We start from the raw sequence: 15657 nt of genomic DNA on the forward strand, positions 1-15657 counted from the left end.
AGGTCAGGATTGAACCCATGTTACTGGAGCTGTGAGGTAGAAGCTGTACTAGCTGTGTCACTATGCTGCTCCAGAGGTCCTGGGGATATATCAGCTAATTTCTCCAATACTTTTTTTTAAAAAGATACAAATCCTAATAGCTTTCTCTTTCTCATTCGCCGAGACCAATTGTTTTCCACTGGGAGGGTTTCCTACTCCTCTTCCTTGAAAACAGCCACAATTATTTAATTTCCTTGAATTGTTTTTTTTCTCTCTAGCATTAATTTTACTTTAATTGCAAAATAAATCAGGTTGTAGATAAAATACCTCAAGCATTTGTCAAGGATCATCATCAGTTAGCTTTAAATTCAGAAAGTTTGGTTTGAGGAATGAAAAATAACAAGCATGTAACCAAAGTACATGAACACACTAACTTATAATTAAATCACCCACTCCGAACAGTAGGCTCAATTAAAGTATTTTTGCAGATTGGTGCACCTTGCACCTAGTGTTTCTTTTTATTCATCATTCACATTTACATGAAAATGGCTTGTTCAGTTACAAGCAACATTCTATTTTTGACCTCAATCTTAAAAGGGAAATTACAAGAGAGGGGATAACACCTATAAACTGGTAAACAGCAGCTATTTTTATAAGCAGGATGTCGCTATGTGCTAGTTCAAAGAATTATTCCTTTTTAATATTATAGAAATTCCTTCTAGTTTCTGATATCACCCCCTCTGTTTACAATACTTGGTTGCAAATGAAACTACAAATGAAACTTCTAACGTAAAACTTGACCACTAACACATCAGACAAATCTGAACTTTTCCAAAACTTGATCAGAATTCAAAGGGGTGAAATGGGTCAAACAAAAAGTACGCAAGTCTAAAATAGAAACTGGGAAAGTTACAAATGAAAACTTCAATAGTAAAGTGTGAAACTCAAAAATGTAAGAATCTCAGTCTGAAAACCATATGTGCACTCATGTTGAACCTCATTGTGATTTAAGGCAAGAATCCAACCAATATTTTTAAAGGATGAAATAAATTTAAGGTAGTTTTAAGGAGTTTTTAAAAACATAATTGTAGAACTGTTGTGATGTGATTTTTCTTTGTATTGTTCTTGTAATTGTAGACTTAAATCAGGCCCACACCCACTGCAGTGAACAGGATCCTCACTGTGTCTGCTTGGAGTTGGTTGTCTTTAGCAACTTCTAGAGACTTAAGACATACAGCAGAGAAACAGGCCCTTCAGCCCACTGAGTTCATGCCAAGCAGTTATACTAATCCCACATTAATCACAGTTATTATTGTCCCCACATTTTCATCAACCACCCCCAGATTCTACCACACACCTACATAGTATGGGCAATTTACCTACCAACCTGCGTGTCTTTGGAAATCCCCACGATGACAGAGAGAACATGCAAAAATCAACACAGACAACAGCCAAGGACAGGATTGAACCAGAGTCTCCAGCACAGTGAGGCAGCATCTGTAATAGCTGCACCACTGTGTTATTCTTTTACTGCACCATTGCTAGAACCATAGAACACTACAGTACAGAAAACAGGCCATTCGGCCCTTCTAGTCTGTGCCAAAACTTTATTCCGCCAGTCCCATTGACCTGCACCCAGTCCATAACCCTCCAGACCTCTCCCATCCATGTATCTATCCAATTTATTCTTAAAACTTAAGAGTGAGCCCACATTTACCACCGCAGAGGCAGCTCGTTCCACACTCCCACTACTCTCTGAGTGAAGAAGTTCCCCCTAATGTTCCCCCAAACCTTTCCCCTTTCACCCTCAAGCCATGTCCTCCCGTACTTCTCTCTCCTAATCTAGGTAGAAAGAGCCTACTCACATTTACTCTATCTATACCTCTCATAACTTTGTAAACCTCTATCAAATCTCCCCTCATTCTTCTACGATCCAAGGAGTAAAGTCATAACCTGTTCAATCTTTCCCTGTAACTCAACTCCTGAAGATCCGGCAACATTCTAGTAAATCTTCTCTGCACTCTTTCAATCTTACTGATATCCTTCCTATAGTTAGGTGACCAGAACTGCACACAATACTCCAAATTTGGCTTCATCAATGTCTTATGCAACCTCACCATAACATCCCAACTCCTATACTCAATACTTTGATTTATGAATGCCAGGATGCCAAAAGCTTTCTTTACAACCCTGTCTACCTGTGATGTCACTTTCAGGGAATTATGTATCTGAACTCCCAGTTCCCTTTGTTCCTCCGCTCTCCTCAGTGCCCTACCATTTACCGTGTATGTCCAACCTTGATTTGTCCTTCCAAAATGCAACACCTCACACTTGTCTGCATTAAATTCCATCTGCCATTTTCTGGCCCATTTTTCCAGTTGGTCCAGATCCCCCTGCAAGCTTTGAAAGTCTTCCTCACTGTCCACAACACCGCCAATCTTAGTGTCATCAGCAAACTTGCTGATCCAATCTACTGCAATATCATCTAGATCATTGATATAGACAACAAACAACAATGGACCCAGCACAGATCCCTGAGGCACACCACTAGTCACAGGCCTCCAGTCCGAGAAACAATCATCCACTACCACTCTCTGTGTTCTGCCTGATAACTCCTGTCACATTCGCAATTTATTTTTAATTGTCCTGGCTTCTCTTGTACTTTACTACATTTAGTCTTCCCACTTATTTCCAGATTTTCTGTTACACTACCATTGCCCTCTGCCTATCTCTCCCCCCACCACACACACACACAACCATTTACCTTTTATTTAGGGACCATGTTGCTCATGACCACCGCTTTTGAAGTCCAGGAATGGAAAAATAAATTTTCAACAAGAAAAACACTTTTAAAGAGTTTCTTTAGTTCCGTAAAATGCCCCAACCCACTTCAAAATGTGACTATTTTTGATGTGCCCAAGGAGAATTAAGGCAGATAACTCTGTGACCAAACTTTAGGATGTTTTAAGCAGCAACTTAAAAATGAGAAATAGTAGAGGGTCGGGGGCGGGGGGGGGGGGTGGTGGAGCAGAAAAAATTGAGAGTGGAAGTCACAAAGCATAGGGCAAGACAGCTAAAGACAATGAAAGAATGAGTAAAACTGGGAATGTTTGAAAGGTCCCAACTGCAGATATCTGGAGGACATTGCAGAAGTAAATTAGTGGCTAGGGGAATGAAATTTGTGGCAATGACCAAAAACTTCAGTCTTCCCAAAGTTTAGTTGAAGAAAATTGCCATCCATCCAGAGCTAAATGCCAGCAGTCTGACAACCCAGTAGTGCTGCCACAATGAAGTGGACTGGCATGTCATAAAAACCAATACATTTTCAGATTATGTGGCCAAGACACAGCATGCAGATAAAAAAAAGGGCAGCCAGGATAATCCTTTTAGAGAGTTAAAAAAGGTAATAGTGAGAGAGCAGAAGGAAGCCACTGTGAATAATTTTGTGGCCAGGACTGGGTAGTTAAGTATGGGAGTGTGTGACAGCAGTGCCCCCTCGTCAGATGGTAGTGGAGAATGGTGTGGTCAACCATGTCAGTTTGAAATATGTCGATGGAGGGTAGGTTGTAAGCACTGGTGTCCAGAACGTTGACTAAAAGCAAAGTTGGAATCTGGCTTCATTTGTGTAAGTTAACATATTTCAGAGAATTTTTTTTCAGGATTGGAAAAAGGCTCAGAGGATGAATTGAGATGAGGTTTGGAGTCATAACAAGAAATTATAGACAACAGCTAAAGAGAAAACATTAAAAATGATTGAGCAGTCGAGCGACCACACAACTGGAAACTCAAAACCTGTCAAAGCACAATCGTCATGGATTCAGGAAAGGGAGGTCATGATTGACTAACCTGGTGTAGATTTTGAGACATGACAAACATGATGGACATGGAAAGTGTGTTCACTATTATTCAGAAAGCCTTTTGAAAATATTCAGTGTTATTTATTCAGGAATTAATATGGGTAGCTACAGCAGAAAAATACTGAATCAAAGTGAAACAGTGTACAGTCTGACTTACTTTTATAATAAACCATACTCATGGGTCTTTTGTATCCTTCCTTCTGAACTCATATCCACATTAGTAATATTGACCTATTGGATATATTTTCTTTTACACTACATTAATATGTATTAACATTATTGTGTAATTAATACAGGAATGCACTACCTTTACTGGGAGATCTGAACATGATTTCTAACTTTTGTTGTTCTTTACACTTTGGCTTTCCCCAAGGCTAAGTTTTTAAAAGTCTTTTGTAGGCTCTAGAGGAGAGCATGAAGAGACATTGGGGGAAGATCCTTTCCTCCTTACTGAAACCAACCACTTTGAAGCAGCATGCGTACAGTTTCACAGGCACAGTTACCTTCCCTAAAGAGAACAACATGCAAATGGGAATCCCAAATTGAGCAAAACTACAAAGACAAATTATCCCCCATCAGTATTGCTTTCTGTTTCTCAAAATATTGTAAAAGATTTACAACTGTTAAGTTGCATTTGCAGACAGGAGGGTAGTCAGAGAACTCTGACTCTTCCATGGTTACATCATCTTCAGGTCTAGTGCCTTGGGGCTGCAAATGAATCAGGAGATGAAGTCTACTCACATAGATAGAGCAGGCCTCTATTAGAAGCTTAATTTTTTATATAGGACTGAATACTTTCCTCTGCAAGACAGAAACACACAGATTACTCTTAAGATACATGCTGGCACGGTAGTGTAGCGGTCAGCATAACGCTATTATAGCACCATCGACCCAGGTTCAATTCTGTCCGCTCTCTGTAAGGTGTTTGTACGTTCTCCCTGTGACTGCATAGGTTTCCTCCGGGTGCTCTGGTTTCCTCCCACATTCCAAAGACAGAAGGGTTAGGAAGTTGTGGGCATAAAATGTTGGCGCCAGAAGCATGGCGACAATTGCAGGCTGCCCCCAGAACACTCTATGCAAAAGATGCATTTCACTGTGTGTTTCGATGTACGTGTGACTAGTAAAGGTATCTTATTTAAATATAGTCTACTCAATAGAATTTTCCTTAAAAGCAAAAAAACTTATAGGATCCTGGTTTTATAAATAGATATATAAAGCACAAGTGAAAGGAAGTCACAATGAAACTTTATAAAGCTCTGGTTCATCCTCAACTGGAGTATCTGGACACTATATTTAGGAAGCATTCAAAAACCATAGAGATTTGATAAAATTACCGTCGGGATAAGGTACTTCAGATTAACTGGAGAAGCAGCGTTGTACTCCCTGAAACTGAAGGTCAAGAGGGTATGTAATCAGCTGGAATTAAAATCATGAAAAATCTACACAGAGCAAATAGAGAGAAAGTGTTCTCATTGCTAGAAGGATCAAGAACAAGATAACACGGAATGAGGGTGCCTGACGGAGAACCTAAAGCGACCTGGAATGCACTGCCAGGGGAGTAATGGTGGAGCAGGAGAGTGGAGGCAGATTCAATTGTGGCAGTCAAATGGGAATTTATTTGAAAGGAAAAGAATTTGCAGGCTGATGGGAGAAAAGAGGTGAGCTGGGTAGCTCCTATACAGAGCTAACATGAGACATCTAGTGTCAAATGGCCTCCTTCCATGTTAGAACCTTTCTGGTGATTCAGTCTATGGCATAATGTAGACAATTTCTCACAAGCTACTCACTAACCTTGACACTGCAATATTCAGTAATTAATTATATGCAGAAAGACAGATTTTTGAAGGTAGCTTCAACTTAGTTGGCAAAATATTTATCTCTGAACCACAGGCAGTGGGTTCTTTATCTTTTGTTTGAGGGACCATGTTATGTGCAAATTGACTACGTAACCATTTGATACATTTCAAAACCAAAATTCAGTCTGGGGTGCTTCAGAACTTTTCAGAACATGAAACATACTAAATGAATGCAAACCCAAAAGCTAAGTACTGCAGATGCTGGAAATCTGAAGTAAATATAATCTGTGGAGAGAGAATAACAGTTTCAGTACAGCAATTAAAAGACACTGGTTATCGACTGCAGAAGTTTATTTCCACCGATACTGTCTGACCTGCTGAATATTTATAACAATTTAAGTTTTGTGAATGAAGGCAAATATTTTCCTCCCTCCTTAAACATTGACACAAGTTTTAAGTATTAGTAGCCTAAGACCTTTCATTAAGCAAAGAGCTTAAAGGCATTGGGTCCCCAGGCACTAGCTTCCTCCCAGCTGATCAGCAGGCTCCAAAGCAATCTAAATCCTTTCCAAAGGTGAGATGCTTATCCCACTCACAGGAGTGCTCTGACAGCCAGTTAAGCCAGGTTTACTGTCAACCAAGACTGTTCAAGACATTCAAAAGCACAAAAACATTAGAAATTATTAATTATTAAAAATTGCTTTTCTCCATTCAAATCAATTAGATTGCTGGACCTGTGCCAGGTTTAACAGGTAGGTTCAGCAGACAGATGACCCAGAATAAATAAGGGGAATCTATGGAAATCCACACTCTTCAGCTAGATCCCACAAGCAGTCCAATTAGAAAACCAGTGTTTAGCTGTGTAAATTGAGACTTGGCATGGGAATCCTGATTTTTGGAGTTAGAGCTAAATGCCAGAACTTTCACTCTGTACAGAGGATTCAGTACATGATTAGCCACATCAAATTTGCTTGGAATCCTTTGGCTCGCTCTTCAAATGTATTCTTTATGCCTCTACTTCCTCAGGAGGCTAAAGAAATTTTGGCACTGTTCCCATGATCCCTCACCAATTTTTTTATTTTACAGATGCACCATAGAAAACATCCTATCTGGATGCATCACAGCTTGGTATGGCAACTTATTGGCCCAAGACTACAAGAAACTGTACAGAGTTGTGGAAATAGCTCAGTACATCACAAAAACCAGCCTCCCCTCCATGGACTCTGTCTATACTTCTCGCTGCCTCGGTAAAGCAGCCAACATAATTGAAGACCCCTCCCACCCCGGACACTCTCTCTTTTCTCCCCCCTCCCATCGGGCAGAAGATACAAAAGCCTTGAAATCATGTACCATCAGGCTCAAGGACAGCTTCTATCTCACTGTTACAAGACTACTGAATGGACCTCTTGTATGATAAGATGGACTCTTGACCTTACAATCTACCTCATCATGACCTTGCACCTATTGTCTGCCTACACTGCATTTTCTCTGTAAGGGTAACACTACATTCTGCATTCGGTTATTGCTTTTCTCTGGACTACCTTAATGTACTGATGTGATGAAATGCTCTGTATGAATGGCATGTAAAACAAAGTTTCTCACTGTACCTCAGTATATGTGAAAATAACAAACCAATTCACCTTCTGTTCAGGCACATTGCAGCCCACAGGACTCCATGTTGTATTTAACAATTTCAGATAACCAGCCTTTCTTGTTAGGGTCAGAACCAAATGCAAAATAATCCACTTGTAAAATTAACCTAGGTTTTCCTATATTTGCAAATGGTACCTGATTTGCTGTTTTCCAGTTCCAGCATGACATTCTTTTCCCCTTTCTTTTGTGCTCTTATTCAACTATCTCTTTCTGCTTCTCCAGACTGATCAACTATGATTAATATTCATTCCTTTCTCATACAGCAGCAAAAGAAGTAATTTTCAACAACTTTGGTCGCCATCCTGTCACAGATGTTCTCTCACCCTACCCCTCTCCGTAAATTAAAATATACTTCTTTTATACACTTTTCCAGTTCTGATGAAAGGTCTTTGACTAGAAACTTTAACACTTTTTCCTCTCTTCATGGACGCTGCCTGACCTTTTGTATGTTTTTTTCCTTCACTGCTCTGGATGCCAATTGTACATGTGTAACTATGAATTCATTTTAAATTAATAGCGCTGACCTCTGCCCCTTTGAAGTGTTACTCCAGGTTCAGCAGTACCACTAACCTCACTCAGAGGGTTGTAGGTCTAGCTCCCACTGCAGAGATTTGGGCACAAAATCTAGATCAGGGTCAGAAACCCAAACAAGAAGAGCCAAATTTTCCTCCAGTTTGGTCAGAAATGTAATTATCTTAAGAGTCTCAATACACATACACAAAAATTTAAAAACAGGACAGAGACACATACATTACTTTGTAATGCAATAAATGTTTAATTATATTCAGACAATAAAAATCAGGTTCTTTTTCCTCACCCTTCTGTGCCTCTGGAATCCTAGCACTACATCTCAGCCCTTAAGGTGACAGAGTGCCTCCGCTCTTTAAAACTGTTACAGAATTGCATACCCTTAAAAGAACCTAAAGCTATTGCACTACTTCAAGTTCAAACCAACTTACTTGCATTAATACCAGACATCAGACCCATTAGTGCACATCAAATAACTGCAGAACCATAATCAGGGGCAGTAGCTGCACACAAGTCCTTAAAGAAACACACACGGCTCAAGAGCCACAGGTTATCAACCCTAGATCAAGGTTAGCACTCCATTGCTGCACTGTTTAAGGGGTCTTCTTTCAGTTTAGACTTTAAACCAAAGCTTAATCTGCCTTTTCCAAGTATAGTAAATGATACCAAGACATTACTTTGAAGAAAAGTAGCAGTATTGTCCTTGGTAACCTGACAAATATTTGTCTTCAACCAACAGCAGTTAAACATTGCCATCACGGCTGTAAATTCCAGCCAATGAAACTACTGTTTCATGGTTGTTACTCCTCAAAACTAACCAAATTTGATTACTTTCACATCTATAAATCCAGTGAGGAAATCCAGAAGTTGCTGTCAGCAGTTCTAAGCAACCTTGGAAGCTGGGTTTCAATGTTAAACTCCAAATAGAGTTTAACAAGAAGAGAGAACTTGGGTTAATTGCCCACTACTTACCAAGAGACCTCAGACAGAGCTTCTGCACCTTGCCTGAGGAGGAACAAGGAGCGCTTTCCCATAGATTTTAAAATGGAGACCAGCTGCAAAATACCCAAGCAACAACTTGTTAAATTTTAAGACTTTCCAAGACATTTAAATGTCTTCAGTCTTCTTAAATTAAATGTGGTTTCTGTATGGTTTTAAACACTTAAAATTTTAAACTCTGATGCATATCGAGCCAAGTGTAGGGGTGTTTCTTAAAGTACTGGCAACACTTCTTCAGATTTTGTGGGTGGGGCTTGACTTAATAGCCCCATGTGATGTCACTTTCACACCCGCACAATACTACAGAGAAGGGCACACACACAAAATCAGCCTTTTGCCCAGGTTGACGTAGGAAATATTACAGAAGGTAACTGGACTTTTCATTAACATTTATGGCAAGGTTTCTTCTAAATCCCAGGCCATTACCTGATCACATTCCCTATTACTTATGCTTCTTTGCTATACTATTTCCAACATTATAACAGTGACTACTCCAAAAGCATTTCATTGGCTCTAGGTTTGGTTGCCTCAGGCTAAAGTTGTAAAAGGCATCATAAAAGTACAACTTTTCTTTCTTCATTCCAACTTACAGATTTAAAGCTATTTTCAGAACCAGCTTGATCTTAGCCAGGGCAATAGTAGAGACACAGCCACTCACTTCACTGTCACCAGGGTGCAGGCAGAGAAAAGAACCGGTCACGATACCCACTCACGAGTACCAGTTGATAGGACAGGATTATTATAAAATAAAGTCAATGGAAGTAAAAAAAACAGGAGAGATGTAAGACTGATGCCATATTTGCAATCACTCAATTCACATGGGCTCACAAAATCAGCTGCACCCATTTATTTTTAAGAGTTTAGAATCAGATCAGTGCTGAATGCCACAGAATCAAAAGATGGGCTTATAACTGATAGTTTCACTTGGAGAAACTTCAATGAAATGCAACAGGAAGCTAAGGTGCACAAGATAACTGAAATACAATAGCTACACTGATCTTTTTAGTTCAATGGAAAAATACTCCATTAGTAAGGAAGGCAGTTTGATTTTTGATGTTTCTCCTTCTACTGGAGTTGTTTTCATCTTTTGGTACAGACAGGTAATGTAGGAATGTGGTTAGGATTTTATTCTAGACCAAGAGAGAGGAATAAAAAGTGCTAAAATGTAATGAATATTTCATCTCAAAGGTTTCGGTTAATGCCAATAGTCAATTCTGAATTGTGGTTTCATATACTAGCTGTTTAAGTAATATATTAAACACATGCCTAAGGGAATAGATTTATATGCAATAAATCTATGATTGTTTAACATTCAATTAACTTCTGATTAATTCTGAATAACTTATTGAATTTGTAAATAAAAGGAACATAGAAATAGAAGCAGGAGTAAACCATTGCAGCCTTCAAGTCTGCCTCACCGTTCATTGAGATTACAATCGATCTAACTTGGCACTACTTTCCAGCATTACCACCATATACTTGAGTCTCTTAATATCCAGAAACCAATCAATCTCTGTTTTAAACAAACTCTTTACCCAAACCTCCACAGCCCTTGGGGGTAAAGAACTCCAAAGATTTACCACCCTCTACATGAAGAATTTCTCTGAATCCCAGCCCTAAAAGGTCTACCTTTAACTCTAAGGCAGAGAACCCTGATTCTAGACTCCCTATCCACAGGAAAATTCCAGCCCACATCTAGCCAGTCAGGCTTTGTAAGTATTTGCAAGTTTCAATGAGATCTTTTCTTCTTCTAAACTCTAGAGTACATGGCTCCAGTCTACTCAGTCTCTCCTAATGTGGTAAACCTGCCATCCCTGGAACCATTCTATTCACACCCTCAATGGCACATACATCATTTTTTTAGGAAAGGAAATCAAAACTGTACTCAATACTCCAAGTGTGGTCTCACCAAGGTCCTACATAATTACAATACGGCATCATTACTCCTGAACTTCAATCCTCTCATAATGAAGGCCAATATACCCTTTGTCTTTCTAATCCTTAACAGTTACTTCTGGAAAATGCTTGTGTGCGCAAGGACAGGACTCAGCTGTGATCTCTTCCATGGTTGAGCACTTAGTTAGTGTGTGGGCCACCATATTTGAGAGCACCCAGTTGGGGCAGACCATGGAAGTTATTGGAAGGTCAATCACTAATCCAACTAACTTCCTAAAGCACCCTGATATTAACCACCTTTTCAAGCAGATTAGCACATCAATTTATGGGAATGAAGTGAGATTGAAATTTAAATAAGTAGATCATTTTCCATAATGTCACCAGAACACAAAGTTCAAGTAGAGCTGGTAGAAGAGTAGCATCACCTTTCTTATCAAACAGTCTATGGAAACTATATCACAAGCCAGAGAACAAGCAGAGGTAAATTTCAATGTTCATGATTCAGGAGAAGGAGCAGCCAAAAATATCAAGATGTTTTCATGTTTTCTGAATCAACACTATGTTTTATCTCTCTCAAATGTCTTCAGGTACTTCCCCCTCTCTTCCTGAACTTAGATCTTTTCTTTACACACACCCTCCAACTTCACAATTACTACCACACGCTCTTCATATTTTACTCCTGGTTCCCTTTCTGCCTCCACCAATCAAGTGCCAAATATCACTAATACAAGACCCCGGATAGATACTCTACCAAGAGAGGCCCACTCTCATCCACTGTCCTCCCCTTTCCTTCTTATGGGGAGGATGGGGACACTGCTCCCCATCAGTAGCAGCTCCACATACTTGGCTTTACTGGGTACATCACCCACTAACAAGTTTTCCCTCACCCATCTAGAATGCTAGGAACATTGTTTTACTGTCCAAGCTTACGGATAGACTCTTGGATGAAGGGCTATGGAATTGTACTCTGATGTGAATCAGAATTGGGTGCAAATAGGGGAGAAGTCTTGGAATAAAAATAATTGGCAGCTTTAGGAAAAGCAATGATTTCCCCAACACCAACAAGATCTCATTTGGGTGCAACAAAATGATTCTCTAGAACTACCAGCAATTATTTGAAGTTTAATAAATTTCACATTACTACATTTTGAAGTGCAATACATTTCAAGAACATAAGAAAGAAGTGGAAGCTTTGAGTGAACCATTCAGCCAACTTCAAAAATAAAATTATGGCTGGAACTTTAGTTCAGTTACACCCGTTTGCTTTCATTCTCTTTGAAATCTATGATTGTGGTCTTGAGTGTACTGAATGACTGAGCAACCGCAACCATCTGAAGTAAGGAATTCCAAAATCCACACCCCCTTAAGTGAAATTCCTTCTCTTCTAAATTCATATATAGCTAACCCTTTATTCTAAGTCTGTGACCCCAGATGTAGACTCTCGCCATGGAAACAGCTTTTCAACATCTACCTTGTCAAGGAAGCTATTAAATATCCAGATTCAATTTATTTTTCAATTTTATAACTTCTAGCCTCTTTCTAGTAAATTTGACGATGTAATTATTGCTGTACAACTGCAGCATCTGGTATCTCTACCTTACAGTTGTACCTAAATGTCATTCATTACTGGTTATTTTGTCTTAACTGCCTGGTATTGTCATGCCTGCAATCTGTCCTATGGGCAGTGCCTTATGACTGCTCTATCCTCTGGCTAGTAACAGGTGGGGTAAGTCAACAAGTTTGACTCTTACTGTCATTTTAACTACAAACATCAAAAACACTTCGTTCTTGAAACAAACATTTACTTTCACCAAATCATTGGCACTTTTGTCCTTTTCTACTTAAATAAGACAAATGTGTTATGGCTGCTTTTCTAATAGAAAGGATCTAAATGTGAGTCACCTTAAAATGCATTTCAAATTGGAACTGTTAAAGGCTGTAGAGTGAGAATGTTATAGCCAGAGATTGAATAAATCTCTTTTCAAGCATATCTGGTGACCAAAAATAAAAACAGAAAAATGTTGGGAACACTCAGCAGGTCAGGCAGCATTTGTGGAAAGAGAGAGTCTACATTTCAGGTTGAAGACTCTTCATCAGAACTGGGGCCAATAAGTGACAGACTGATTTTACATGTACGATGTACCCTCCAATCACCACAGTTTTCTGGGAGAAATTAGCCTGCTTTTAAATGGCAGAAGTTGCTTTATTTCCTCCACTCTTTTAACATGTACTTCAGTAAAATGGCTTTATTGTTATTGAATGTAGACGCCACGGCCAAGATAGCTCACCAGTGCCTCTACTTCCTCAGGAGGCTAAAGAAATTTGGTTTGTCCCCTTTGACTCTCACCAACTTTTACCGATGCACCATAGAAAGCATCCTATTTGGATGTATCACAGCTTGGTACGGCAACTGCTCCACCCAGGACCGCAAGAAGCTGCAGAGAGTTGTGGACACAGCCCAGCGCATCACGGACACCAGCCTCCCCTCCTTGGACTCTGTCTTTACCTCTCGTTGTCTTGGTGAAGCAGCCAGCATAATCAAAGAACCCACCCACCCAGGACATTCTCTCTTCTCTCCTCTTCCATTGGGTAGAAGATACAGGAGCCTGAGGGCACGTACCACCAGACTTAAGGACAGCTTCTACCCCACTGTGATAAGACTATTGAATGGTTCCCTTATACAATGAGATGGACTATGACCTCACGATCTATCTTGTTGTGACCTTGCACCTTATTGCACTGCACTTTCTCTGTAGCTGTGACACTTTACTCTGTACTGTTATTGTTTTTACCTTTACTACATCAATTCACTCCGTACTACCTCAATGTAACTGCACTGTGTAATGAATTGACCTGTATGATCGGTTTGTAAGACAAGCTTTTCACTGTACCTCAGTACAAGTGACAATAATAAACCAATACCAATGTCCCCTTTGACATGCACTAATTTTTATTGATGCACACTATCTGGATGTATCATGGCTTGGTATGGCAACTGCTCTGCCCAGGACCGCAACAAACTACAGAGAGTTGTGGGCACAGCCCAGCACATCACGGAAACCAGCCTCCCCTCTATACTTCTTGCTGACTTGGTGAAGCAGCCTGCATAATCAAAGACCCCACCCACCCAGGTCATTCACTCTTCTCTCCTTTCCCATCAGGCAGAAGATACAGGAGCCTGAGGGCACATGCCACCAGGCTCAAGGACAGCTTCTATCCCACTGTGATAAGACTATTGAATTATTGACCCTTATATGATGAGATGGATTCTTGACCTCACAATCTACCTTGTTTGAACTTGCACCTTGTCTACCTGCAATGCATTTCCCTATATCTGTGACAGTTTACTCTGTATTCTGTTATTGTTACCTGTACTACCTCAATGAACTCTGTACTAACTCAATGTATCTGCACTGCGTAATGAATTGATCTGTTATGAACGGTGTGCAAGACAAGATTTTCACTGTACCTCGGTACAAGTGACAATAATAAACCAATACCAATAGGCTGTATATTGCATGTCATGTGCGCTTCTACACTTCCAGCTCACTGCTGACAATGTTCTCAACAAATATCCAATGCTAAAAGTGACTCGTTTCTCAATTTCCCCTGGTGATCATGAATCCAAATCAGGTGACAGGTGGTTAGTGTGCTAATCAGAATTCTGCTTGCTCCAAGATGAAATAACTTAGTATCTTTCCTCCAAGAGGAATAAGCACCTGTTACTGATGTGGCCTGATTTTGTGCTGTGTAGTTGGTCTAATACTTGTCCTTAGACTTTCTACAGACTGCTGTCACCCAACCATGCAAACAATATGGCACTTGCTACAAGGCATCTAGGACTTACCTGAACGGATGAAGCAACTCTGTATATACTTAAACAAATAGGGCAAAAATATCAGTGATGCACACAGATTGAAGCATAAAAATGCAAATTTGATTGATGAATTTAATGTTAACTTGCAAAAGGAAAGCAAAATAAATAAGGATATTTTATTAAAAGCACTGCTCTGCTTTTCCCTCCTATACATTGGGCTCCCCCTTTTCCTATCTTCCGTCCTGAAGGGTCCTGACGTGAAACATTGACCGCCTGCTTTTCTCTATGGATGCTGCCTGGCCTGCTGAGTTCCTCCAGCATCATAGTGTTTTTCATCTAGATTCCAGCATCTGCAGTCCTTTGTTTCTCTCATAAATAAGGAGAGTTTAGATTCAGAGTCAGAAAAAAAAGTAAATAATTAGGCATTTTCGTCCTTGCTTGATAGTACAAAATGCAGTACAATAGCAGCTGCACTTTTTTGGTCTGCTGGTGAAATTAACGGAACCAACTTTTGGAAGTAGAGTGGTGGGTGAAGTGGGTGGGAAGAGATGGATGGGTCAGCCAAGTGATCGCAGGAAATGACTGAGGAACAGTTTAGGCAAATTCATTGAAGGAGACACGAGACTGCAGGCGCTGAAATCTGGAGCAACAAACAATCCTCTGGAGAAACTCAGCGGATCGAGCAACATCTGGGGGGAGGGTGGGAAGGAATCGTCAATATTTCGGGTCGTCACCCTGCATCAATCAGAATAATAGAAGGAAATGGGCACAGAGATGAAGGGTGGCAGACCAGAAACATTGGCTGTTTCTCCTTCCGCAGATGCTGTTCGACCTGCGGAGTTATTTTCCAGCAATTTTCTCTTCTTGACACAAACAATGGGGGCAGATTATCAATAGTTTGCGTTGATAGTCGGCACCGGTGATGCTGGGGCAGGTGAGACGGTGGCGATTAAAGGGTTAAAATTTTAAAACCCTCCGCTGCGAAGGATACATAGACACCCGTCGGATCGGAAGCGGGCATACAGCAAAGGTGTGGACAATCTTTGCTTTGGACTGAATTGGTGGGGGGTGGGGGGAGAACCTCTGGCTTGGGAGTGTGCGCTCTTGTCCCACAGCCCGGTGGATGGCTCTG

Source organism: Pristis pectinata, chromosome 5, assembly GCF_009764475.1.
Source record: "Pristis pectinata isolate sPriPec2 chromosome 5, sPriPec2.1.pri, whole genome shotgun sequence".
Lineage (NCBI taxonomy): Eukaryota > Metazoa > Chordata > Chondrichthyes > Rhinopristiformes > Pristidae > Pristis > Pristis pectinata.